The following is a 24313-nucleotide window of genomic DNA, read 5'->3' as shown; positions in this document are numbered from 1 at the left end:
ATATCAGTTTTTAATGGGAGACACCTTTTTCTAAGATTATGTTCCCTAGTTTTAGTTTCGCCTATGAGTGGAAATATCCTTGCTGAATCCACCTGTCGAGCCCCCTCATTATCTTATTTCAATAAGATCACCTCTTATTTTTCTGAACTCCAATGTGTATAGGCCCAACCTCCTCAACCTTTCCTCATAAGTCATCCCCCTCATATCCGGAATCAATCTAGTGAACATGCTCTGAACAGTCTCCAATTCAAGTATATTTTTCCTTAAATACGGAGACCAAAACTGTATGCAGTACTCCAGTTGTGACCTCACCAATACCCTGTACAGTTGTAGCAGGATATCTCTGTTTTTATACTCTATCCCCCTTGCAATAAAGGCCAACATTCCATTTGCCTTCCAGAATACTTGCTTTACCTGCATAATAACTTTTTGTTTCATGCACAAGGATGCCCAGGTCTCTCTTTACTGCAAAACTTTGCAATTTTTCTCCATATAAATTATAATTAATTTTTCTATTATTTCTGCCAAAGTGAATAACCTCACATGTTCCCACAATTTAGTCCACCTGCCAAATGTTTGCCCATTCACTTAGCCTGTCTTTATCCTTTTGCAGATTAATTGTGTCCTTTTCATAGTTTGCTTTCCCATCCATCTTTGTATCAGTAAACTTGGCTACATTACACTCGGTTCCTTCATTGAATTAATTAATATAGATTACAAATAGCACTGATCCCTGCGGCACCCCATTGTCACTGTTTGCCAACCAGAAAATGATCCATTTATCCCGACTCTCTGTTTTCTGTTATTTAGCCAATCCTCTATCCATGCTAATAGATTACCTCCAACCACATGAGCTTTTATCTTGTGCAGTAACCTCTTATGTGGCACCTTATCGAATGCCTTCTGGAAATAATCCAAATACACCACATCCACTGGATCCCACTTATCCACCCAGCTCGTTACATCCTCAAAAAACAAATTTGGCAAACATGTTTCCCTTTCATTACACCATGCTGACTTTGCTGGATTGAATTATGCTTTTCCAAATGTCCCACTACTGCATCCTTAATAATGGACTCCAGCATTTTCCCAATGACAGAAATTAGGCTAACTGGTCTATAGTTTCCTGCTTTTTGTCTGCCTTCTTTTTAAAATAGGGCCGTTACATTTGCGGTTTTTCAATCTCTTCGTGACTGTTACAACCAATGTATCCACTATCCCTGCAGCCACTTCTTTAAGACCCTAGGATGTAATCATTCTTTGTCCTTCCCCACGCCGCCACGTGGCCAGGCCCAGTTCCTTTGCTCAAATTCTGGGAAAAGTGCACTTTGATTTTTGCAGGCTGAATTATTGCAGAGAGCTGCGCATGCGCAGTTCAGCACCGCCCCGTGAGTCGATTCGCAGTGAGCAGAGCAGCGCATGCACCCTCCCCTCCCCCAGCCCTGCATGTGATCGCCAGGACTGACATATGAGGAGACTGGGTAGACTGGGCCTGTATTCACTGGAGTTTAGAAGAATGAGAGGGGATCTCATGGAAACATAAAATTCTGACGGCACTGGACAGGTTAGATGCAGCAAGAATGTTCCCAATGTTGGGGAAGTCCAGAACCAGAGGACACAGTCTAAGGATAAGGGGTAAGCCATTTCGGACTGAGATGAGGAGAAACTTCTTCACTCAGAGTTGTTAACCTGTGGAATTCCCTACCGTAGAGAGTTGTTGATGCCAGTTCATTGGATATAGTCAAGAGGGAGTTAGATATGGCCCTTACGGCTAAAGGGATCAAGGGGTATGGAGAGAAAGCAGGAAAAGGGTACTGAGGTGAATGATCAGCCATGATCTTATTGAATGGCGGTGCAGGCTCGTAGGACGGAATGGCCTACTCCTGCAGCCTCCTTACAACAGGCATTTTTCTATGTTTCTATTCACTCAGTGAGCAGAAGATGGTTTAAAAGAGCCAGAAATGGAGATGCCATGGCCCCGGGGTAAGGCAGCGAACAGCAGCCCCCTTCCCCTCCCACACTCCTCTCCTGGTGCCTGCAATAGATGCACTTTGTGAAACTCCCCACATCCTCACTGTCAGGCTGTGTTCCCACTGCTCACTGCCCAAGAACAACAGACATGGTGAGATTGGAACTGAATGAGGAACATTCACTACTGATGTGAGGGAAAGAAAGTGCAATGATTTGAAAAAGCGAGGTGATTTACTTTCTCTGTTACCTTACACTGTCCACACACAGCCCGAGAATGGCCTCTCCCTTCCCCCACTCACTCCATGTTCAGGAACTAGTTCCTGTTTCACTGCCTCTTACACACAGCCCCGACATAACTAAACCAGGAATGTTCACTACTGGTTTGGAGAGAGAAAGCAACAGTGTCTCCCTTACTCTGGACACACACAGACCTAGAATAGCCTCTCCCTTCCCCCACTCACACCACGCACTGACACTGGTTCTTTGTCCACTCTGCCTCTTACACACAGCCCCCTAAATCCTCTGGACTCAATGCCGATCTCTGAGCCCATTTACGGACACGCTCCCAAAGCGCTGCGTTGCTGTAAGGAGGCTGCTGCTCGCTACCTTACCCCGGGGCCGCGGTGTCTCTGTTCCCGGTTGTTTTAAACCATCTTCTTCCGCTCACTGAGTGAATGGCGATCACAGGCAGGGCTAGTGGAGGGGAGGGCGCATGTTCTCTTCTGCTTCCTGGAAATCGACATAGGGGGCGGGGCTTTCCCGCACATTCACAGCTCTCTGCACTAATTCAGAATGTAAAACTCAAAGTGCACTTTCCCCAGAATCTGAGCAAAGGAACTGGGCTTGGCGGGTAAGGACAGAGAATGATTAAAGCTGGGAGCCTTGTCCCTTGGAGATGCTCAATATGGGATCATTCCGTGCAGGGTGTTTCTCTCCATGAGCCCGTCTTCACAAAGCAATCCTGGAGAAATATCGGAGGGACGAGGGAGTGGGAGTGTTTGCTGGGACCGTGCAGGAGTTAATATCTGACAGAAATTAGATCCGAGATCAGTTTAATTAGAGTAAAACACTCGGTCACTGAGAGTAATACCGAACGGCCCTGAGCTGCAGGATTGCAGAGATTACAACGGGCAAGCCAGGGTGAAATGTGGGACGTTGTATCTCTCACTCTCTGACACTGTCCCGCAGTGTAGGATTAATAATGTGTCTGTCTCTGGTACAATATCAGTGAGAGAGGAGACTGCATCTTCTGTCTCTCCAATGGGAACTTTCAGGATAAATCGGGACTTCACAGGTCAGTCTGGAACTGATACTGTGCATGTCTTTCTGTGTCTCACCGCCCAGCCTCGCACTCTCCTGGCTCTCGCTCAGCCCTCTCTCCTCTCTCTGTTGCTATCTGCTCTCTCTTGTACTGGTTGAAAGGCGGGATACTGTTATTTAGCGTGATGTAGTAACACTGTTGGAGGTGTAAACTGATAATGTCTCTGTTTCTCTCTCTGGTGCAATATGTGAAGGTGTGACACTGTTACTGAGCGTAATATGGAGACACTGATACAAAGTGTAAACCTGATACTGTGTCTGTACTCTGTCTTTTCCGCTGGTGCTGTACATGAATGTGTGATTTTATTATTCAGCGCAATATGGGACACTCACCTTCAGCTCCCTCTCACCCCGGGACACTCACCCTCAGCTACCTTTTCTCCCGGGAACTCACCCTCAGCTCCCTCTCCCTTGGGACACTCACCCTCACCTCCCTCTGCCCCCGGGACTCTCACCCTCAACTCCCTCTCCCCATCCCCTGGGACACTCCGCCTCAGCTCCCTCTCCCCCCGGGACATTCACCCTCAGCCCCCTCTCTCCACCCCCAGCGACACTCACCCTCAGCTCACTCTACCCCCACCCCCCACATGCAGCGGGACACTCATGCTCAGCTCCATCTCCTCCTCCCCTGTGACACTCACCCTCAGCTCCCTCTCCCCCCGGGACACTCACCTTCAGCTCCCTCTCCCCCCGGGACACTCACCCTCAGCTCCCTCTCCCCCCGGGACACTCACCCTCAGCTCTCTCTCCCCCGGGACACTCACCCTCAGCCCCCTCTCCCCCTGGACACTCACCCTCAGCTCCAGCTCCCTCCGCGACAATCCCCTTCATCTCTCTCTCCACCCGGGACACGCAACCTCAGCTCCCTCTCCGCCCTCCCAAGGACATTCAACCTCAGCTCCCCCTCACCCCGGGACACTCAAAAGACGTCTCTTGTGATTTCCCCCAACCCAGTCATCTCCCTTGTGTTGCAACACAAGTAGAGTTTCTAGCAAAGTGCTTAAACTGGGTAGTAAATGACCAAAATAATTGAGTCCCAGGAATGACCGCTGCTCCATCACATTCTGTGGTCTCGGTACATTCTTGTTGGCCTCCGCCTTGGTATCGGTGGGTCTGATGCAGTCTGCCGTGATTCTTCTCCCCAAGAACTCGAACTCTGGCGCCAGGAAAACATACTTTGAGCATTTCAACCTGAGTCTCACACGATCTAGCTGACTTAGAACCTTCTCCAGGTTATTCAAGTGTTCGATGGTGTCCCGACCTGGAAAACCATGGTGCGTATAACCGATATTAGCAGACTCTTCATGTTCCTTTGAAAAATCGCCATGGCTGATCGAATCCCAAATGGGCATCTATTGTAGATGAACAGATCTTTGTGCATGTTGATGCAGGTGAGGCCTTTCGAAGATTCTGCCAGCTCCTGCGTCATGTCGGCCGAGGTCAGGTCCAACTTGGTGAACATGTTCCCTCCTGCCAGCATTGCAAATAGGTCATCTGCCTTAGGTAGCGGGTACTGGTCCTGCAGCGAAAAATGGTTAATCGTTACTTTATAGTCCCCACAAATTCTGACCGTGCCATCGCCCTTGAGAACTGAAATAATCCGACTGGCCCATTCGTTGACCTCAGTTGGCATGATAATGCCTTCTCATTGCAGCCTATCCAGCTCGATCTCCACTTTCTCTCGCGTCATGTAATGTGCCACAGGTGCCTTGTGGTGGATGGGTCGTGTAACGGGACCAAGTGGATTTGCACCTGGGCCCCAGAGAAATTTCCGATGCCTGGCTCAAACAATGATGGGAACTTGTTAAAAACATGGTCACATGAGGCATTGTCCATGGATGAAAGCGCTCGGATGTTGTCCCTGATCCAGTGGATTTTTCACAGCCAGCTTTTGCCAAACAGTGTGGAACCACTTCCTGGTACAATCCATAGGAGTAGTTCATGCACCGCTCCATCATAGGAGACTTTTACTGCTGTACTGCCAATTACAGGGATCAGCTCTTTAGTGTAAGTTCTCAGCTTGGTATGAATATGGCTCAGCTTGGGCCTTTGTGCCTTGTTGCACCACAGCCTCTCGAAGGCCTTTTTGCTCATGATAGTCTGACTCGTACCTGTGTCCAATTCCATGGATACTGGAATTCCATTAAGTTCAACTTTTCCATGATTTTTGGACATTTTGTAGTGAAGGTATGTACCCTGTACACTTCTGCCTCCTCGGTTTGAGTCTCTAGTTCAGTTTGATCTGCCATGGATCAGTCTTCCTCTGCAACGTGATGGTTTGCAAGGTTTGCAGCTCATTTGCACATTCGCTGGAGGTGTCCCATTGTTCCACAGCCTTTGCACGCATAGTGTTTGAAGCAGCATTGATGTGCTCGATGATCACCTCCGCAGTGCCAACAAGGTGTTAATTGCCTTGCATTCACACTTGATGGCAGACTCAGTCATCTGCCGTCGTGCAGCTACAGGCGTGTACGTTCTGACATATGCATTCCTGCCTGAAAATGATGTTACTTTGTGTACAGTACTGGCCGATGCACCTTTATGCTGTAAAATTTGTTTGGTGTTAACGCTGGTGGACATAAATGCCTGGGCTATCGTTATGGCTTTGCTCAGGTTCGGTGTTTCAACAGGCAATGGTTTGTGAAGGATAATCTCATGGTCAATGCCAAACACAAAAATGTCTCTTAGCATTTGCTCCAGGAATCCACTGAATTAGCAATGTCCTGCAAGGCGCCTTCATTCAGCGACGCAGCTCGCCACTTCCTGGCCTTCAGACCGCTGACATGTGTAAAATCGATATCTTGTCTTCAGAACGCTCTCCTTCGGAGTTAGGTGCTCCCGGACCAGCGTACACAGTTTTTCATGCGATTTGGTTGCTTGTTTCACCGGAGCAAGAAGATTCTTCATGAGGCCATGCATGAGGTGCTGCCCCACAGATGGTGAGGAGGATCACACTTCGTTTCGCTATGTTCTCTTTCCCTTCCAACTCATTGGCAACGAAGTATTGGTCAAGTCGCTCCACGAAGGCTTCCCAATCATCACCTTCTGAGAATTTCTCCAGGATACCAACAGTTCTCTGCATTTTCACGTGATGGTTCATTATCTATTACTCGTCACCAGTTTTTATGTCTCAAATAAAGAAAAGTGACTGAGTACTGTAGACTTGAGTAAGTGTGACCTTAGTCTCGTTATTCTGATTCCAGAGTGCTGGCACAGCATGGGAGGCCTGCTTATATGCAGTGCTCCCAAGGGATGCTGGGATCCCTTGGGACTCCAACAGATGCACCCTCTGGTGGCAGTAGAACGCTGGTTACAATGGTTGCATACATAACACATTCCAATGGCTCTGCCGGGATCGAAAGCACGACCTTGGCGTTAGTAGCACCACAATCTAACCAACTGAGCTGAAGGCCTCAAAGTGTATTATAGATGCATACCAACCCAGCCTGGGAGGATTGTATTTCCGGCTCACACTGGGTGTACAGAGTTGCTGCACAAATATTTATCACATCATATCCCTTAAACATTGTTCACTATTCATATATAAAACCGGGCAGAGTGCAAATAGAAAATAACAGAAAAAGAGCTCATGTTTCTAACACAATTCATTCTAAAAATTATCACATCTGAATTGACCCTCCCTCAAACACTTTCCAGATGCAAAACGAGCCTCTCCCCTTAAAATGAAGGGAACACAAAATAACCAGAAACTGCCGAAACCCGGGATTGAACCAGGGACAATCTAACACTTTGCCAATTGAACTATGTCGACAAACGAACCAAAACGTTCTTTTATCTAATGCCGGGAGGCATTGTCCTGCCCACTCAGAACTCACTTCGGGGCAATGTGTCCCGACCAGATTTCGAAGTTCAGGTTGTGTTAAAGTTCTGCTGACGTGTTTATACAGTTACAAAGCTGACTCAGCAGGGAAGACCTCATGTTGCTGGACAGAAAAGTTACAGAACAGAAAATGTCAGCAAAATTCTGTCGTTTTCTCAGCACTGAGGGGTTGTGAGGGGAAGATGTGCTTAAGTCACACTGAGCCGCACTGACCCTGAGCCAAAGTGAAATTATATCAAGTTCATTCTTCAGCAGCAAGATGCTGAAGAGAGAGAAGTGTCGCAAATCAAGGAGAGATTTTCCCATACTGATCGTGAATCTCATTAATATTAAACACTCCATGAATTCTCTGCTGGGGAATTCACAGCTGAGGAATCACCTGTTAATAAGCTTCAAAATGTGAAACTACAACCTCAGTCTCTCCTCCCTGTTCATTATTGCAGGGAGACAGCTGCTGGCTGCGCCCCAGGGGCTCAGCTTGTGTGGAGAGTTTGCACATCTCACCCGGTGTGGTACTGAGACCCACACAACGCAATGTGTTGAGGTTCATTCCTCGGCCTTACGTATGTTAATTTATTGCATGCGGTGTGCTATGAGTGCCACCCAGAGCAGGGAAAGCCCAGACTCCATCCCCACCTGTGGTATGTTACTCTATTACCCAGTGTGGTACTGAGACCCATACAGAGCAGGGGAAGCCCAGGCTCCATCCCCACCTGTGGTATGTTACTCTATCTCACCCAGTGTGGGACTGAGACCCACACAGAGCAGGGAAAGCCCAGACTCCATTCCCACCAGTGGAATGTTACTCTATCACCCAATGTGGTACTGAGACCCACACAGAGCAGGGAAAGCCCAGACTCCATCCTCACCTGTGGTATGTTACTCTATCTCACCCAGTGTGGTACTGAGACCCACACAGAGCAGGAAAATCCCAGGCTTCATCCCCACCTGTGGTATGTTACTCTATCTCACCCAGTGTGGTACTGAGACCCACACAGAGCAGGAAAATCCCAGGCTCCATCCCCACCTGTGGTATAGATAGTAAAAGATTTTACCGATATATAACATAGAAAAGAGTGACTAAAGTACATGTTGGTCCCTTCGAAGATGAAAAGGGGGATTTAATAATGGGAAATATGGAAATGGCTGAGACCTTAAACAATTATTTTGCTTTGGTCTTCACAATGGAAGACACAAAAACCATGCCAAAAATTGCTGGTCACGGGAATGTTGGAAGGGAGGACCTTGAGACAATCACTATCACTAGTGGCATAGTGCTGGACAGGCTAATGGATCTCAAGGTAGACAAGTCCGCTGGTCCTGATGAACTGCATCCCAGGGTAGTAAAAGAGATGGCGGAAGTTATGGCAGATGCATTCGTTATAATCTAGCAAAATTCTCTGGACTCTGGGGAGGTACCATCGGATTGGAAAGCAGCTAATGTAACGCCTGTTTAAAAAAGTGGGCAGACAATAGGCAAGTAAATATAGGCCAGTTAGTTTAATATCTGTAGTGGGGAAATTGCTTGAAGCTATCATTAAGGAAGAATTAGCGGGACATCTAGATAGGAATAGTGCAATCAACCAGACGCAACATGGAATCATGAAGGGGAAATCATGTTTAACTAATTTACTGGAATTCTTTGAGGATATAACGAGCATGGTGAATAGAGGTGTATTGATGGATGTGGTGTATTTAGATTTCCAAAAGGCATTCGATAAGGTGCCACACAAAAGGTTGCTACAGAAGATAAAGGTACGTAGAGTCAGAGGAAATGTATTAGCATGGATCGAGAATTGGCTGGCGAACAGAAAGCAGAGAGTCGGGATAAATGGGTCCTTTTTGGGTTGGAAATCGGTGGTTAGTGTTGTGCCACAGGGATGGGTGCTGGGACCATAACTGTTTACAATATACATAGATGACCTGGAAGAGGGGACAGAGTGTAGTGTAACAAAATTTGCAGATGACAAAAAGATTAGCGGGAAAGCGGGTTGTTTAGAGGACACAGAGAGGCTGCAAAGAGATTTAGATAGGTTAAGCGAATGGGCTAAGGTTTGGCAGATGGAATACAATGTCGGCAATGTGAGGTCATCCACCTTGGAAAAAAAACAGTAAAAGGGAATATTATTTGAATGGGGAGAAATTACAACATGCTGCAGTGCAGAGGGACCTGGGGGTCCTTGTGCATGAACTCTTTTTGGAGCAAACAAAAAACATTAAACCGTGCCCCCCGATCTGGGGGAAACACCAAACATTTACAAGGCCCTTTTATTTTTTTTTTGTGGTTTTTTTGGGGGTTTTTTTTTTGGGCACAAAATCGTATTTTTTCTCCAAGTGCCCCCTAGAAAAGGGGAGGGGGACACTAACAGCAACGGCAATTAAAACAAATTAACTTAAAAACATAAAATCAAATTAAAATTTGGTTGCCGGGCGTGATGATGCACTCCAGTCCATCCGGTGCCCACCTCTCGTGGAAGGCCGCAAGCGTACCGGTGGACACCGCGTGCTCCATCTCCAAGGACACCCTGGACCGGATGTAGGCGCGGAAGAGAGGCAGGCAGTCTGGCCGAATGACCCACTCGATCGCCCGCTGCCTGGACCAGCTGATGGCACCCTTGGCCGTGCCCAGGAGCAGTCCCACGAGGAGGCCCTCGGACCTACCCGCTCCCCTCCGCACAGGGTGTCCAAAGATCAGGAGTGTGGGACTGAAGTGCAGCCAGAATTTCAGGAGCAGCCCCTTTAAATAACAAAACAGGGGCTGCAACCTCGTGCACTCAATAAAAACATGGAACACGGACTCTTCCAGACCACAGAAATTGCAGGCGGCCTGGGAGCCCGTGAACCGGCTTAAAAATTTATTGCACGGCACTGCTCCGTGCACCACCTTCCAGGCCAAGTCCCCGATAAACACTGGAAGGACCCCTGCGAAGAGTGCCCTCCATCGGGGACCCCCGCCTCCTCCGGACGGCAAGATGGTATGCCATGGCGTGTCCGGACGGCAGGCGAGGATGGCAAAGTTGGGAGTGTGAACGAGCAGCCCGTACAGGAAACCCCTCCGCGCGGAAATGAAAGGCACGGAGGGGATTTCCTCGAGGCGGCTCAAGTTGTGAGGCTCCGGCCCCCGAGGGAGGTTCCGGGGTTTGGCACCGATGAGGAATTCCGTCCGGACGGGGGTCAGTTCGGACGGGATCTCCCCACGTGCTTGAGCCTCCTCGATGCACCGAACGGAGTCGGGGCCCAGAGCTCTTTTTAGCGACTCGATGGCATCGGCCGCGCGGCGGACGTTGGCAGAATTTACGCGCCGCGCCAGCATGTCTGGTGCCATCCAGCCCGCTCCTCCGGCATTGAGCAGGTCCCTGACCCTGGTCACCTCACCAGCCACAGCCCTCTCGTCCGACCGCCACCCAAAACCTCCGTCGTGGAGGTACGGATTCCCGAGCAGCGGCTACTGCAGGACGGCCGCCACTCCAGCCGATGGAGAGCTGCGCTTGGTGGAGACTTTGTTCCAGACCCTGATGAGTTCCTTGTAAAAGACAGGCAGCTCCTGGAAGGCGGTCCTGACGCCCCCCACACTCACAAACAGGAGCTGCATGTCGTAGTTGAGGCCGTGCTGCTGGCGGAAGAAATACATCGCCAGAGCACGCCACCTAGGAGGGGGTTCAACGTAAAGGTATCTCTGCAGGGTCTGAAGATGGAAAGTCGCGAGCTGGGCGCTGACGCACACCAACGACTGACCGCCCTCCCTAAGCGGGAGACTCAAGACCGCGGCAGAGACCCAGTGCTTCCTGTTGTTCCAGAAGAAGTCCACCAGCTTCTTCTGTATCTTGGCGACAAACGCAGGGGGAGGGGTCAAAGTGACCAGCCGGTACCACAACATGGCGGCCACCAGCTGGTTTATGACTAGCGCTCGACCCCTGTAGGACAGCACTCAGAGCAGTCCTGTCCAGTGCCCTAGGCGAGCGGCGACCTTGACCTCCAGCTCCAGGCAGTTCACTGGCCAGGCTTCCTCGTCGGGGCTAAGGTAGACTCCCAGATAGAGGAGATGGGTCGTGCTCCAGGCAAAAGGCCTGAGCTCCTCCGGCAGGGAGTCCACCCGCCACTGACCCACCAGGAGTCCAGAACATTTCTCCCAGTTGATTCTGGCGGAGGATGCGGCCGAGTAAATCTCCTGGCACTCACGCATCTTCCGCAGGTCAGCAGGATCCTCTACCGCGAGGAGCACGTCATCGGCGTAAGCCGAGAGGACAACCTCCACGCCCGGCCCTTGCAGAGCCAGTCCCGACAACCTTATCCGCAGGAGGCGCAGGAAAGGCTCCACGCAGACGGCATATAACTGGCCGGACATGGGGCATCCCTGGCGCACCACTCTCCCAAAGCGAAGGGGCGCTGTCAAGGTCCCGTTAACCTTAATCAGACACTCCGCAGCAGCGTACAAAAGTCCGATTTGGGCGACGAAATGCGTCCCGAACACGAAAGCGCACAGAGTTCCGAACAGATAGTCGTGATCCACCCTGTCGAATGCCTTCTCTTGGTCGAGGGATAGGAAGGCGACCGACAGACCAGCCTCCTGGGAATAATGGATGAGGTCCCGGACCAGATGGATGTTATCGTGGATTGTCCGGCCTGGGACCGTGTAGGACTGGTTGGGGTGGATCATGTGGTCCAGCACAGCACCAAGGCGAGCAGACATTGCCCTGGCGAAGATTTTGTAGTCCGTGCTGAGGAGCCAGTTCTTAAGGAGACGGAAATCGCCCTTCTTCGGCAGCAGGACGATGACTGCCCTGCGCCAAGAGAGGAGCATCTCCCCGGTCGCCAGACTGTCCCCCAGGACCCGCGCGTCGTCGCCCCCAGGATGTCCCAGAACGCCCTGTGGAACTCCACGGTCAGCCCGTCCAGCACCGGGGCATTTCCCCTCGAGAGCCAGTCGAGGGTGCCGTTCAGCTCCGCCAGGCTTAGCTGAACTTCCAGATTTTCGGCGCCCTCCGGGCTGACCTTCGGCAGATCCTCCCACAAAATTCTACGCGCTTCCTCGCTGGATGGCTCCGGAGAGAACAGGGCCCCGTAGTATTCACAGGCCCTGTTGTTGACACCCTCCAGGTCCGAGACGAGAGAGCCCTCGTCGGCCAGCAGCATCAAGAGCTGCTTACGGACACTCTGTCTTTTTTCCAGCGAGTAGAAGAAGGGGGAGCCGCGGTCCAGATCCCGCAGGAACCGGATCCGCGACCTTACGAACGCGCCTCGGGACCCGACGAGCTGCAGGTACTTCAGCGTGGCCTTCTTCGCTTCGTACACCGTCCGCAGGGCCGGGTCCTCGACGACTTGACTGAGACGAGACTCCATGCCGAGCACCTCTTTTTCTAGGCGCCCGACCCTGGCCGCCCGCCTCTTGGTCGACCCCCTCGCGTACTCCTGACAGAAGACGCGGACGTGAGGCTTGCCCACGTCCCACCATAGCCTCAAGGAGGGGAAGCCCCCCTGCTTCCTTCTCCAGTCGGACCAGAATCGACGGAACGAGTCCTGGAACCACTCGTCCTCCAGCAGCTGGTTGTTAAAGTGCCAGTACGCGGACCCCGTCCTCGCGCGGAGCGAATCGTGCTCCGCCCACACGAGGTGGTGGTCCGAACACGGCACCAGCCACATGGAGGCCGCCAGGATGCAGGAAACATACGCCCGAGACACGTAAAGGCGGTCGACTCTGGACCATCCTACTCCAGGCCTCACCCAAGTAAAGGCGCTGGAGTCGGGATGGAGATTTTGCCAAAGGTCCACCAAGTCGAAGGACCCGACCAGGTCCCTCAACTTCTCCATCGCCGTCATGCTCTGCGGGGCACCGGAGCGGTCCCTCGCCTCGAGGGTGCAGTTAAAATCCCCCCCGAGGACAATGCAGTCGCCGACGTCGACGGAGCCAAGAAGAGCGGACACCTCTTCGAAGAAGCGCGTTTGCTGCGGGCCGGGCTGAGGGGCGTACACGTTCTCGAGATGGAGCGGCACGTCCCCCAGGCGAACTCTTACTTGCAGCAAGCGGCCTGGCACGGGCTCCTCGATCCCCAAGATCTCCGGCTGAAAATGCGGGGCCAGCAAGATGGCCACCCCACTAGAAGTGGCGGTGAGGTGGCTCATGCGGACCTCTCCTTGCTATTCCAGGAGCCACGTGGCTTCGTCTCCTGGAACGGTGTGGGTTTCTTGCAGGAAGCACGCCGCATATTTCCCCTCCCGCAGAAGCAAAAAATTGTTAAATCTACAGCGTGCCCCTCTGCCGCCGTTGATGTTGAGGCTGGCTATGGTTATCTTCATGACAAGAGCATAGTGCAACCTCTATCTAACCTATTGTGGAGTGGGGAGCGGAGTCGTTTGTTGGCCTCCACTCCCTCCGCAGCCCAGCGAGGAACCCCCTGAGCCGGCGCAGCTCAAGGTCTTGCACCCTTGTCAAGGGCCCACCCGCGGCCAAGGTTTTAGCGGCGGCGCGGACGGACGCGATGATCATCACTGGCTTGGACCATCTTTCCAGGGCCAGACAGGCTCGGTCGCGGCGACCCTGGCTCTTGACCAAAAGGTCCCGGAGTTCCTTTGCAGGAATGAGGAGGGGCTCAGTGGCGGACACGAGCAGATCCACCGCCTCACTGGTGGTGGACTCTAGATCTTCTCCCGCATCCCCCACCGAGTTCCCGTCCTCCCCCGGGAGGTCGCCGCCAGCAGTCGGCCCGTCGACCGCACGAGGTACGGCCAACCGTCCGGCCGCTCCATCTGGCCCTGGCTCTGCCCCGATCCCACCCCCAGGATCGTCGGCAGAGGAGTCCCCACTGGGCCCTTTAAAAGTGGTGCTTGGTCGGGAAGGGGGTCCTCCCCCGCCCCAGGAGCCAGGGAACACGGAGAGACCTGGTTTAGGAAATTCTCCAGGTCCACCAAGTCCCCCAGCTCCAAAGTCGGGGGCGAGGGTTGGTGTTCCTCCCCCTCCCCGCCACCATCCCCCGGCCCAGCGTGTGGATGTATATTAAAGTTGTCTACAGTTTCATTTTCTGCCAAGTCGAGCAAGTCCCGGGGGAAGTGGGATATTGGCTGGGTGGGCTCAGGTGCGGCCTTTTCGGCCCCACCCGCCTCAGTCCCCGGGACGCTCGACCCAACGGCAACGCATTCCTCTGCCAGCCCCACGCCTCCCACGACAGGCAGATCTTCCACGCCACCCCCGGGGGGCAGAGGCTGGGCAGCCTCGACTGTCTCACCCTCCCCGGGGACAGATTCCTCGCGCCTACGGCGCAGTTTGGGGGCGACGGTGGGGGACGCGGGACACGTGGCGGGCACCGACTCCTCCGCAGAGGGATGTTGTTCCCCCTCCGCCTCATTGGAGCGGCGCCTCCTTTTGTTCCTGGGGGGGCGCAGAGGCAGGGAGACCTCCATGTCTGCCGAGGCCTCCCGCTCCACTCCCCCCTCTTTCATGTCTTGCCCGCGCCCGAACCCCTCTGCGGTATTAGTCAAGGGCTCGGGCACGGGCTCAGGGCACCCCGCGCTCGCCGGTGATGGGGTTGAGCCGAGCGCGGTAAACAAATTGTCTGGCGCACCGAGGGGACCCACCTCTAGATGTTTCGCCTTCTTCCGCGCCTTCTTTCTGGTCAGACGCTCTCCCTCCCCCCCGCCGGAGGTCGTGAAAACAAAGGCCTCCGACGAGGCCCGCGCACCTACGGCTCCCGGCACGCGGACGCAACTAGGGGGAGGGGTGGCGGAGGCGCCAGCCTTGCCCGCCTTCGGTGGTTTGGCGGCCTTGGAGACGGGGCAGTTCTTGCGAACATGCCCCACCTCCTACTGGCATGGCACCGCACGCCGTCCGACGTCCAAAAGACGCGATAGGCAGTACCCTCTTGCATCACGTTGAAAAATCCCTCTGTCGTCTCCTCCCGCACCAGCCGGACAAAGAGCTGGCGGCGGAAGGAGAAGACATGGCGCAGGCTGCTCTCCCTGAGGCCGAGTGGTATGGGGTTGATCCCTCACCTTACCTCCCCCAGTTGGTGTATGTGAGGGAGGAGGAGCCCAGCGGGAACAAAGGGCGGGACGTTCGATAGAATGACCCTCTGCGCGGTGGCCTCGAGAGGGTCCAGCGGCAGGAACGCCCCGCCCACCGTGAGCCCCTTTTCAATGGCCAGGGACACCGCCCGCTCCGACCCCAGGACAAACACAGCCTTCCCAGACATCTCGGAGGCCGCGACAATGGCCGAGGGGCCGACTACCCCAGCCATCGCCCGCACGCACTCCTCGATGCTCATCGTGGGGTGAGTGTAGCTCTTGACCCCGTGTTTCTTTGTGACAAGTCTGAAAGGTGGCAGGGCAGCAGAAGGCACAGGAGGCGTCGTGGATGCGGACGCCGCCTGCGCGTATGTCCTTGCTGGCCCCGCCACCGGCGTGGATGGGGTCGCCATCACGGGGTCCGTTTAAGGGCTACACCCACCCCAAAGTCACAGGCCTCAATGGTCTTAAATGGCCTCGTTTAAATATTTGAACAGAGGGAGCTCTGAAAGAGGCACACCTCTCCCCTAGTTGGCAATTGGGGAGGGGCCTTGCTCCCTCTGCTCAGTTGTCTCAGTTGTTTTTCTTTTTTCAATTGGGAGGAAAGGGCTCTCAGAGAGAGAGGGGAGAGACAGAGAGAGAGAGAAAGAGAGAGGGTGGGGTCGGAAAGAGGGAAGCTGCGAGGGCAGGTCTCCCCTCACAGCGATGGGTGGGTGCACTCCCCAGATGGCAAACAAAACAGTCTTTGGGGTGGTCTTCGGGTGGGGGGAGAAGAAGTCTTCACCTGGGCAAGCTGGTGCCACACAGGTACACACTCCCAACGATGTTAAATAGGGTGATTGAGTTTCTTCAGCCTGGTAGCTCCAGCTATCCCAGGCTAGGCAATGGGGGAGGGGTGCTTCAGTGGTGTGTGGGCCTAGCTGTAGGCAAGACCCCCACACACACTTCCACACACACACACACCCCCCGCGATGTTCCGGCCCTCGAATGGTCTTCTTTCCTCCCCCCACTGATACAACAAAGTCTTTTGGGGAATGCACCAAAACACACCCACCTTTGGTTGAAGAAGTCTTTCCCTCCTTCCACACTGGTTAGTTGTTCTTTTTTCCCCCTCTCTCCAACTCTTTGTAGAATTAATAAAGGTGTTGCAGTCTTCTGCTCTCCTCCTCTCCCTCTGGATGAATGGTAATGAAGCCCCTTCCTTCCATCCTTCCTTCTCTTCCTGGGATGTTTCACAGGGTTCTCGAAAGGCCTTCCAGCCACGAGCTACAGCAGCAGCTCCTTCTCTCACTGCTCCAGGCTCCAAGTGAATAGGCCACGCCTCCAAAGCTCCATCATTGGTCCTTGTGCATGAACTCTTTTCGGAGCAAACAAAAAACATTAAACCGTGCCCCCCGATCTGGGAGAAACAACAAACATTTACAAGGCCCTTTTATTTTTTTTTGTGTTTTTTTTTGGGGGGGGTTTTTTGGGCACAAAATCGTATTTTCTCTCCAAGTGCCCCCTATAAAAGGGGAGGGGGACACTAACAGCACTGGCAATTAAAACAAATTAACTTAAAAACATAAAATCAAATTAAAATTTGGTTGCCGGGCGTGATGATGCACTCCAGTCCCTCCGGTGCCCAACTCTCGCGGAAGACCGCGAGCGTACCGGTGGACACCGCGTGCTCCATCTCCAAGGACACCCTGGACTGGATGTAGGCATGGAAGAGAGGCAGGCAGTCTGGCTGAATGACCCCCTCGACCGCCCGCTGCCTGGACCGGCTGATGGCACCCTTGGCCGTGCCCAGGAGCAGTCCTACGAGGAGGCCCTCGGACCTACCCACTCCCCTCCGCACCGGGTGCCCAAAGATCAGGAGTGTGGGACTGAAGTGCAGCCAGAATTTCAGGAGCAGCCCCTTTAAATAACAAAACAGGGGCTGCAAACTCGTGCACTCAATAAAAACATGGAACACGGACTCTTCCAGACCGCAGAAATTGCAGGCGGCCTGGGAGCCCGTGAACCGGCTTAAAAATGTATTGCACGGCACTGCTCCGTGCACCACCTTCCAGTACAAGTCCCCGATAAAAAGTGGGAGAACCCCCACGTAGAGTGCCCTCCATCGGGGACCCCCGCCTCCTCCGGACGGCAAGATGGTACGCCATGGCGTGTCCGGACGGCAGGCGAGGATGGCAAAGTTGAGAGTGTGCAGGAGCAGCCTGTACATGAAACTCCTCCGTGCGGAACTAAAAGGCACGGAGGGGATTTCCTCAAGGTGGCTCAAGTTGTGAGGTGCCGGCCCCCGAGGGAGGTTCCAGGGTTTGGCGCCGATGAGAAATTCCGTCCGGACGGGGGTCAGTTCGGACGGGATCTCCCCACGTGCTTGAGCCTCCTCGATGCACCTAACAGAGTCAGGGCCCAGAGCTGTTTTTAGCGACTCGATGGCATCGGCCGCGCGGCGGATGTTGGCAGAATTTAGGCACCGCACCACCGTGTCTGGCGCCATCCAGCCCGCTCCTCCGCCATCGAGCAGGTCCCTGACCCTGGTCACCTCACCAGCCACAGCCCTCTCGTCCGACCGCCACCCAAAACCTCGGTCGTGGAGGTACGGATTCCCGAGCAGCGGCTCCTGCAGGACGGCGGCCACTCCAGCCGGTGGAGAGCTGAGCTTGGTGGAGACTTTGTTCCAGACCCTGATGAGTTCCTTGTAAAAGACAGGCAGCTCCTGGAAGGCAGTCCTGACGCCCCCCATACTCACAAACAGGAGCTGCGTGTCGTAGTTGAGGCCGTGCTGCTGGCTGAAGAAATACATCGCCAGAGCACGCCACCTAGGAGGGGGCTCAACATAAAGGTATCTCTGCAGGGTCTGAGGACAGAAAGTCGCGAGCTGGGCGCTGACGCACACCAACGACTGACTGCCCTCCCCAAGTGGGAGACTCAAGACCGCGGCAGAGACCCAGTGCTTCCTGTTGTTCCAGAAGAAGTCCACCAGCCTCTTCTGTATCTTGGCGACAAACATTGGGGGAAGGGTCAAAGTGACCAGCCGGTACCACAACATGGCGGGCACCAGCTAGTTTATGACTCGCGCTCGACCGCTGTAGGACAGCACTCGGAGCAGTCCTGTCCAGCGCCCTAGGCGAGCGGCGACCTTGGCCTCCAGCTCCTGCCAGTTCGCCGGCCAGGCTTCCTCGTCGGGGCTAAGGTAGACTCCCAGATAGAGGAGATGGGTCGTACTCCAGGCAAAAGGCGTGAGATCCTCCGGCAGGGAGTCCACCCGCCACTGACCCACCAGGAGTCCGGAACATTTCTCCCAGTTGATTCTGGCGGAGGTTGCGGCCAAGTAAATCTCCTGGCACTCACGCATCCTCCGCAGGTCAGCGGGATCCTCTACCGCAAGGAGCACGTCCCGTCAACCTCGTCCGCAGGAGGCGCAGGTAAGGCTCCACGCAGACGGCATATAACTGGCCGGACATGGGGCATCCCTGGCGCACCCCTCTCCCAAAGCGAAGGGGCGCCATCAAGGACCCGTTAACCTTAATCAGACACTCCGTGGCGGCGTACAAAAGTTGGATCCGGGCGACGAAATGCGTCCCGAACCCGAAAGCGGGCAAAGTTCTGAACAGATAGTCGTGATCCACCCTGTCGAACGCCTTCTCTTGGTCGAGGGATAGGAAGGCGACCGACAGACCAGCCTCCTGGGAATAATGGATGAGGTCCCGGACCAGATGGATGTTATCGTGGATTGTCCGGCCCGGGACCATGTAGGACTGGTCGGGGTGGATCATGTGGTCCAGCACGACACCAAGGCAAACAGACATCACCCTGGTGAAGATTTTGTAGTCCGTGCTGAGGAGGGAGACCGGGCGCCAGTTCTTAAGGAGGCGGAGATCGCCCTTCTTAGGCAGCAGGACGATGACTGCCCTGCGCCAAGAGAGGGGCATCTCCCCGGTCACCAGACTTTCCCCCAGGACCCACGCGTAGTCGCCCCCGAGGACGTCCCAGAACGCCCTGTAGAACTCCATGGTCAGCCCGTCCAGCCCCAGGGCTTTTCCCCTCGAGAGCCGGTCGAGGACGCCGGTGAGCTCCGCCAGGCTTAGCGGAGCTTCCAGATTTTCGGCGCACTCCGGGCTGACCTTCGGCAGGTCCTCCCACAAAACTCTACGCGCTTCCTCGCTGGATGGCTCCGGAGAGAACAGGGCCCCGTAATATTCACGGGCCCTGTTGTTGATGCCCTCCGGGTCTGAGACGAGAGAGCCGTCGTCGGCCAGCAGCGTCAAGAGCTGCTTACGGACACTCTGTCTTTTTTCCAGTGAGTAGAAGAAGGGGGTGCCGCGGTCCAGATCCCGCAGGAACCGGATCCGCGACCTCACGAACACGCCTTGGGACCCGACGAGCTGCAGGTCCTTCAGCGAGGCCTTTTTCGCTTCGTACACCGTCTGCAGGTCCGGGTCCTTGACGACTTCACCGAGACGGGACTCCATGTCGAGCACCTCTTTTTCTAGGCGCCCGACCCTGGCCACCCGCCTTTTGGTCGACCACCTCGCATACTCCTGACAGAAGATGCGGATGTGAGCCTTGCCCACGTCCCACCATAGCCTCAAGGAGGGCAAGCCCCCCCTGCTTCCTTCTCCAGTCGGCCCAGAAACGACGAAACGAGTTCTGGAACCGCATGTCCTCCAGCAGCTGGTTGTTAAAATGCCAGTATGCGGACCCCATCCTCGCGCGGAGCGAAGCGATCTCCGCCACACCAGGTGGTGGTCCGAACACGGCACCGGCCACGTGGAGGCCGCCGGGATGCAGGAAACGTACGCCCGAGACACGTAAAGGCGGTCGACTCTGGACCATCCTACTCCAGGCCTCACCCAAGTAAAGGCGCTGGAGTCGGGATGGAGATTTCGGCAGACGTCCAGCAAGTCGAAGGACCCGACCAGGTCCCTCAACTTCTCCATCGCCGTCATGCTCTGCGGCGCACCGGAGCGGTCCCTCGCCGCGAGAGTGCAGTTAAAATCCCCACCGAGGACAATGCAGTCGCCGACGTCGACGGAGCCAAGAAGAAGCGCGTCTGCTGCGGGCCGGGCTGAGGGGCGTACACGTTCACGAGATGGAGCGGCACATCCCCCAGGCGAACCGTTATGTGCAGCAAACGGCCTGGTACGGGCTCCTCGACCCACAAGATCTCCGGCTGAAAATGCGGGGCCAGCAAGATGGCGGTGAGGGGGCTCATGCTGACCCCTCCTTGCCATTCCAGGAGCCACGTGGCTTCGGCTCCCGGAACGGTATGGGTTTCTGGCAGGAAGCAGGCCGCATATTTCCCCTCCCGCAGGAGCGAAAAATTGTTAAATCTACGGCATGCCTCTCTGCTGCCGTTGATGTTGAGGCTGGCTATGGTTATCTTCATGACAAGAGCATAGTGCAACCTCTACCTAACTTATTGTGGAGTGGAGTCGTTTGTTGGCCTCCACTCCCTCTGCAGCCCAGCGAGGAACCCCCTGAGCCGGCGCAGCTCAAGGTCTTGCGCCCTTGTCAAGGGCCCGCCCGCGGCCAAGGTTTTAGCGGCGGCGCGGACGGACGCGATGATCATCACTGGCTCGGACCATCTTTCCAGGGCCAGACGGGCTCAGTCGCGGCGACCCTGGCTCTGGACCAAAAGGTCCCGGAGTTCCTTTGCAGGAATGAGGAGGGGCTCAGCGGCGGACTCGAAAAGATCCACCGCCTCACTGGCGGTGGACTCTAGATCTTCTCCCACGTCCCCCACCGAGTCCCCTTCCTCCCCCGGGAGGTCGCCGCCAGCAGCCGGCTCGTCGACCGCACGAGGTACGGCAAACGGCCCGGCCGCTCCATCTGGCCCTGGCTCTGCCCCGATCCCACCCCCAGGATCGTCAGAGAAGGAGTCCCCACTGGGCTCTTTTAAAAGTGGTGCTGGGTCGGGAAGCGACAGCGGAAGGAGGTCCTCCCCCGCCCCAGGAGCCGGGGAACACGGAGAGACCTGGTTTAGGAAATTTGTCAGGTCCACCAAGTCCCCCAGCTCCAAAGTAGGGGGCGAGGGTTGGTGTTCCTCCCCCTCCCCACCGCCACCCCCCGGCCCAGCGTGTAGATGTATATTAAAGTTGTCTACAGTTTCATTTTCTGCCGAGTCGAGCAAGTCCCGGGGGAAGTGGCATATTGGCTGGGCGGGCTCAGGTGCGGCCTTTTCGGCCCCGCCCGCCTCAGTCCCCTGGACGCTCGACCCGACCCCGCGCCCCTCATGACAGGCAGATCTTCCACGCCACCCCCAGGGGGCAGAGGCTGGGCAGCCTCGACTGTCTCACCCTCCCCGGGGACAGGTTCCTCGCGCCTACGGCGCAGTTTGGGGGCGCCGGTGGGGGCACGGGACACGCGGCGGGCAACCGACTCCTCCGCGGAGGGATGTTGTTCCCCCTCCGCCTCATTGGAGCGACGCCTCCTTTTGTTCCTGGGTGGGCGCGGAGGCAGGGAGACCTCCATGTCTGCCAAGGCCTCCCACTCCACTCCCCCCTTTTTCTTGTCTTGCCCGTGCCCGAACCCCTCTGCGGTATTAGTCAAGGGCTCGGGCACGGGCTCAGGGCACCCCGTGCTCGCCGGTGATGGGGTTGGGCCGAGCGCGGTAAACAAATTGTCTGGCGCACCGAGGGGACCCGCTTCTAGATGTTTCGCCTTCTTCCGCGCCTTCTTTCTGGTCGGACGCTCTCCCTCCCCCCCGCCGGAGGCCGTGAAAACAAAGGCCTCCGACGATGCCAACGCACCTACGGCTCCCGGCACGCAGATGCAACTAGGGGGAGGGGTGGCGGCGGCGCCATCCTTGGCCGCCTTCGGTGGTTTGGCGGTCTTGGAGGCGGGGCAGCTCTTGCGAACGTGTGCCACCTCCCTACAGGCATGGCACCACACGCCGTCCGACGTCCAAAAGACGCGGTAGGCAGTCCCCTCGTGCATCACGTTGAACGATCCCTCTGTCGTCTCCTCCCACGCCAGCCGGACAAAGAGCTGGCGGCAGAAGGAGAAGACGTGGCGCAGGCTGCTCTCCCTGAGGCCGAGTGGTATGTGGTTGATCCCTTACCTTACCTCCCCCAGTTGGTGTATGTGAGGGAGAAGGAGCCCAGCGGGAACAAAGGGCGGGACGTTCGATAGAATGACCCTCTGCGCGGTGGCCTCGAGAGAGTCCACCGGCAGGAACGTCCCGCCCACCGTGAGCCCCTTTTCAATGGCCAGGGAAACCGCTCACTTCGACCCCAGGAAGAACACGGCCTTCCCAGACATCTTGGAGGCCGCGACAATGGCCGAGGGGCCGACTACCCCAGCCATCGCCCGCACGCATTCCTCGATGCTCATCATGGGGTGAGTGTAGCTCTTGACCCCGTGTTTCTTTGTGACAAGTCTGAAAGGTGGCAGGGCAGCAGAAGGTGCAGGAGGCGCCGTGGATGCGGACGCCATCTGCGCGTATGTCCTTGCTGGCCCTGCCACCGGCGTGGATGGGGTCGCCATCACGGGGTCCGTTTAAGGGCTACACCCACCCCAAAGTCACAGGCCTCAATGGTCTTAAATGGCCTCGTTTAAATATTTGAACAGAGGGAGCTCTGAAAGAGGCACACCTCTCCCCTAGTTGGCAATTGGGGAGGGGCCTTGCTCCCTCTGCTCAGTTGTCATAATTGTTTTTCTTTTTTCAATTGGGAGGAAAGGGCTCTCAGAGAGAGGTGAGAGACAGAGAGAGAGAGAAAGAGAGAGGGTGGGGTCGGAAAGAGGGAAGCTGCGAGGGCAGGTCTCCCCTCACAGCGATGGGTGGGTGCACTCCCCAGATGGCAAACAAAACAGTCTTTGGGGTGGTCTTCGGGTGGGGGGAGAAGATGTCTTCACCTGGGGCAGCTGGAGCCAAACAGGTACACACTCCCAACGATGTTAAATAGGGTGATTGAGTTCCTTCAGCCTGGTAGCTCCAGCTATCCCAGGCTAGGCAATGGGGGAGGAGTGCTTCAGTGGTGTGTGGGCCTAGCTGAAGGCAAGACCCCCACACACACTTCCACACACACACACACCCCCCGCGATGTTCCGGCCCTCGAATGGTCTTCTTTCCTCCCCCCACCGATACAACAAAGTCTTTTGGGGAATGCACCAAAACACACCCACCTTTGGTTGAAGAAGTCTTTCCCTCCTTCCACACTGGTTAGTTGTTCTTTTTTCCCCCTCTCTCCAACTCTTTGTAGAATTAATAAAGGTGTTGCAGTCTTCTGCTCTCCTCCTCTCCCTCTGGATGAATGGTAATGAAGCCCCTTCCTTCCATCCTTCCTTCTCTTCCTGGGATGTTTCACAGGGTTCTCGAAAGGCCTTCCAGCCACGAGCTACAGCAGCAGCTCCTTCTCTCACTGCTCCAGGCTCCAAGTGAATAGGCCACGCCTCCAAAGCTCCACCATTGGTCCTTGTGCATGAACTCTTTTGGGCGCAAACAAAAATTAAATCTGGGGGAAACACCAAACATTTACAAGGCCCTTTTATTTATTTATTTTTTCTTTTGGGGTTTTTTTTTGGGCACAGAATCATATTTTCCTCCAAGTGCCCCCTATAAAAGGGGAGGGGGACACTAAAAGCACCGGCAATTAAAACAAATTAACTTAAAAACATAAAATCAAATTAAAATTTGGTTGCCGGGCGTGATGATGCACTCCAGTCCCTCCGGTGCCCACCTCTCGCGGAAGGCCGCGAGCGTACCGGTGGACACCGCGTGCTCCATCTCCAAGGACACCCTGGACCGGATGTATGCGCGGAAGAGAGGCAGGCAGTCTGGCTGAACGACCCCCTCGACCGCCCGCTGCCTGGACCGGCTGATGGCACCCTTGGCCGTGCCCAGGAGCAGTCCTAGGAGGAGGCCCTCGGACCTACCTGCTCCCCTCCGCACCGGGTGCCCGAAGATCAGGAGTGTGGGACTGAAGTGCAGCCAGAATTTCAGGAGCAGCCCCTTTAAATAACAAAACAGGGGCTGCAACCTCGTGCACTCAATAAAAACATGGAACACGGACTCTTCCAGACCGCAGAAATTGCTGACGGCCTGGGAGCCCGTGAACCGGCTTAAAAATTTATTGCACGGCACTGCTCCGTGCACCACCCTCCAGGCCAAGTCCCCGATAAATAGTGGGAGGAATCCTGCGTAGAGTGCCCTCCATCGAGGACCTCCGCCTCCTCCGGACGGCAAGATGGTAC

At 55.2% G+C, this 24313-nt stretch overlaps 1 pseudogene; it reads right to left on the bottom strand.

The window, feature by feature from the left end:
* The window catches only part of LOC139280927 (zinc finger protein 229-like), a 58772-nt pseudogene that overhangs the window by 903 nt on the left and 33556 nt on the right, over nucleotides 1–24313 (bottom strand).

This window comes from Pristiophorus japonicus, chromosome 15, assembly GCF_044704955.1.
Source record: "Pristiophorus japonicus isolate sPriJap1 chromosome 15, sPriJap1.hap1, whole genome shotgun sequence".
NCBI lineage: Eukaryota > Metazoa > Chordata > Chondrichthyes > Pristiophoridae > Pristiophorus > Pristiophorus japonicus.
This window is presented reverse-complemented; position numbering and strand designations above follow the sequence as displayed.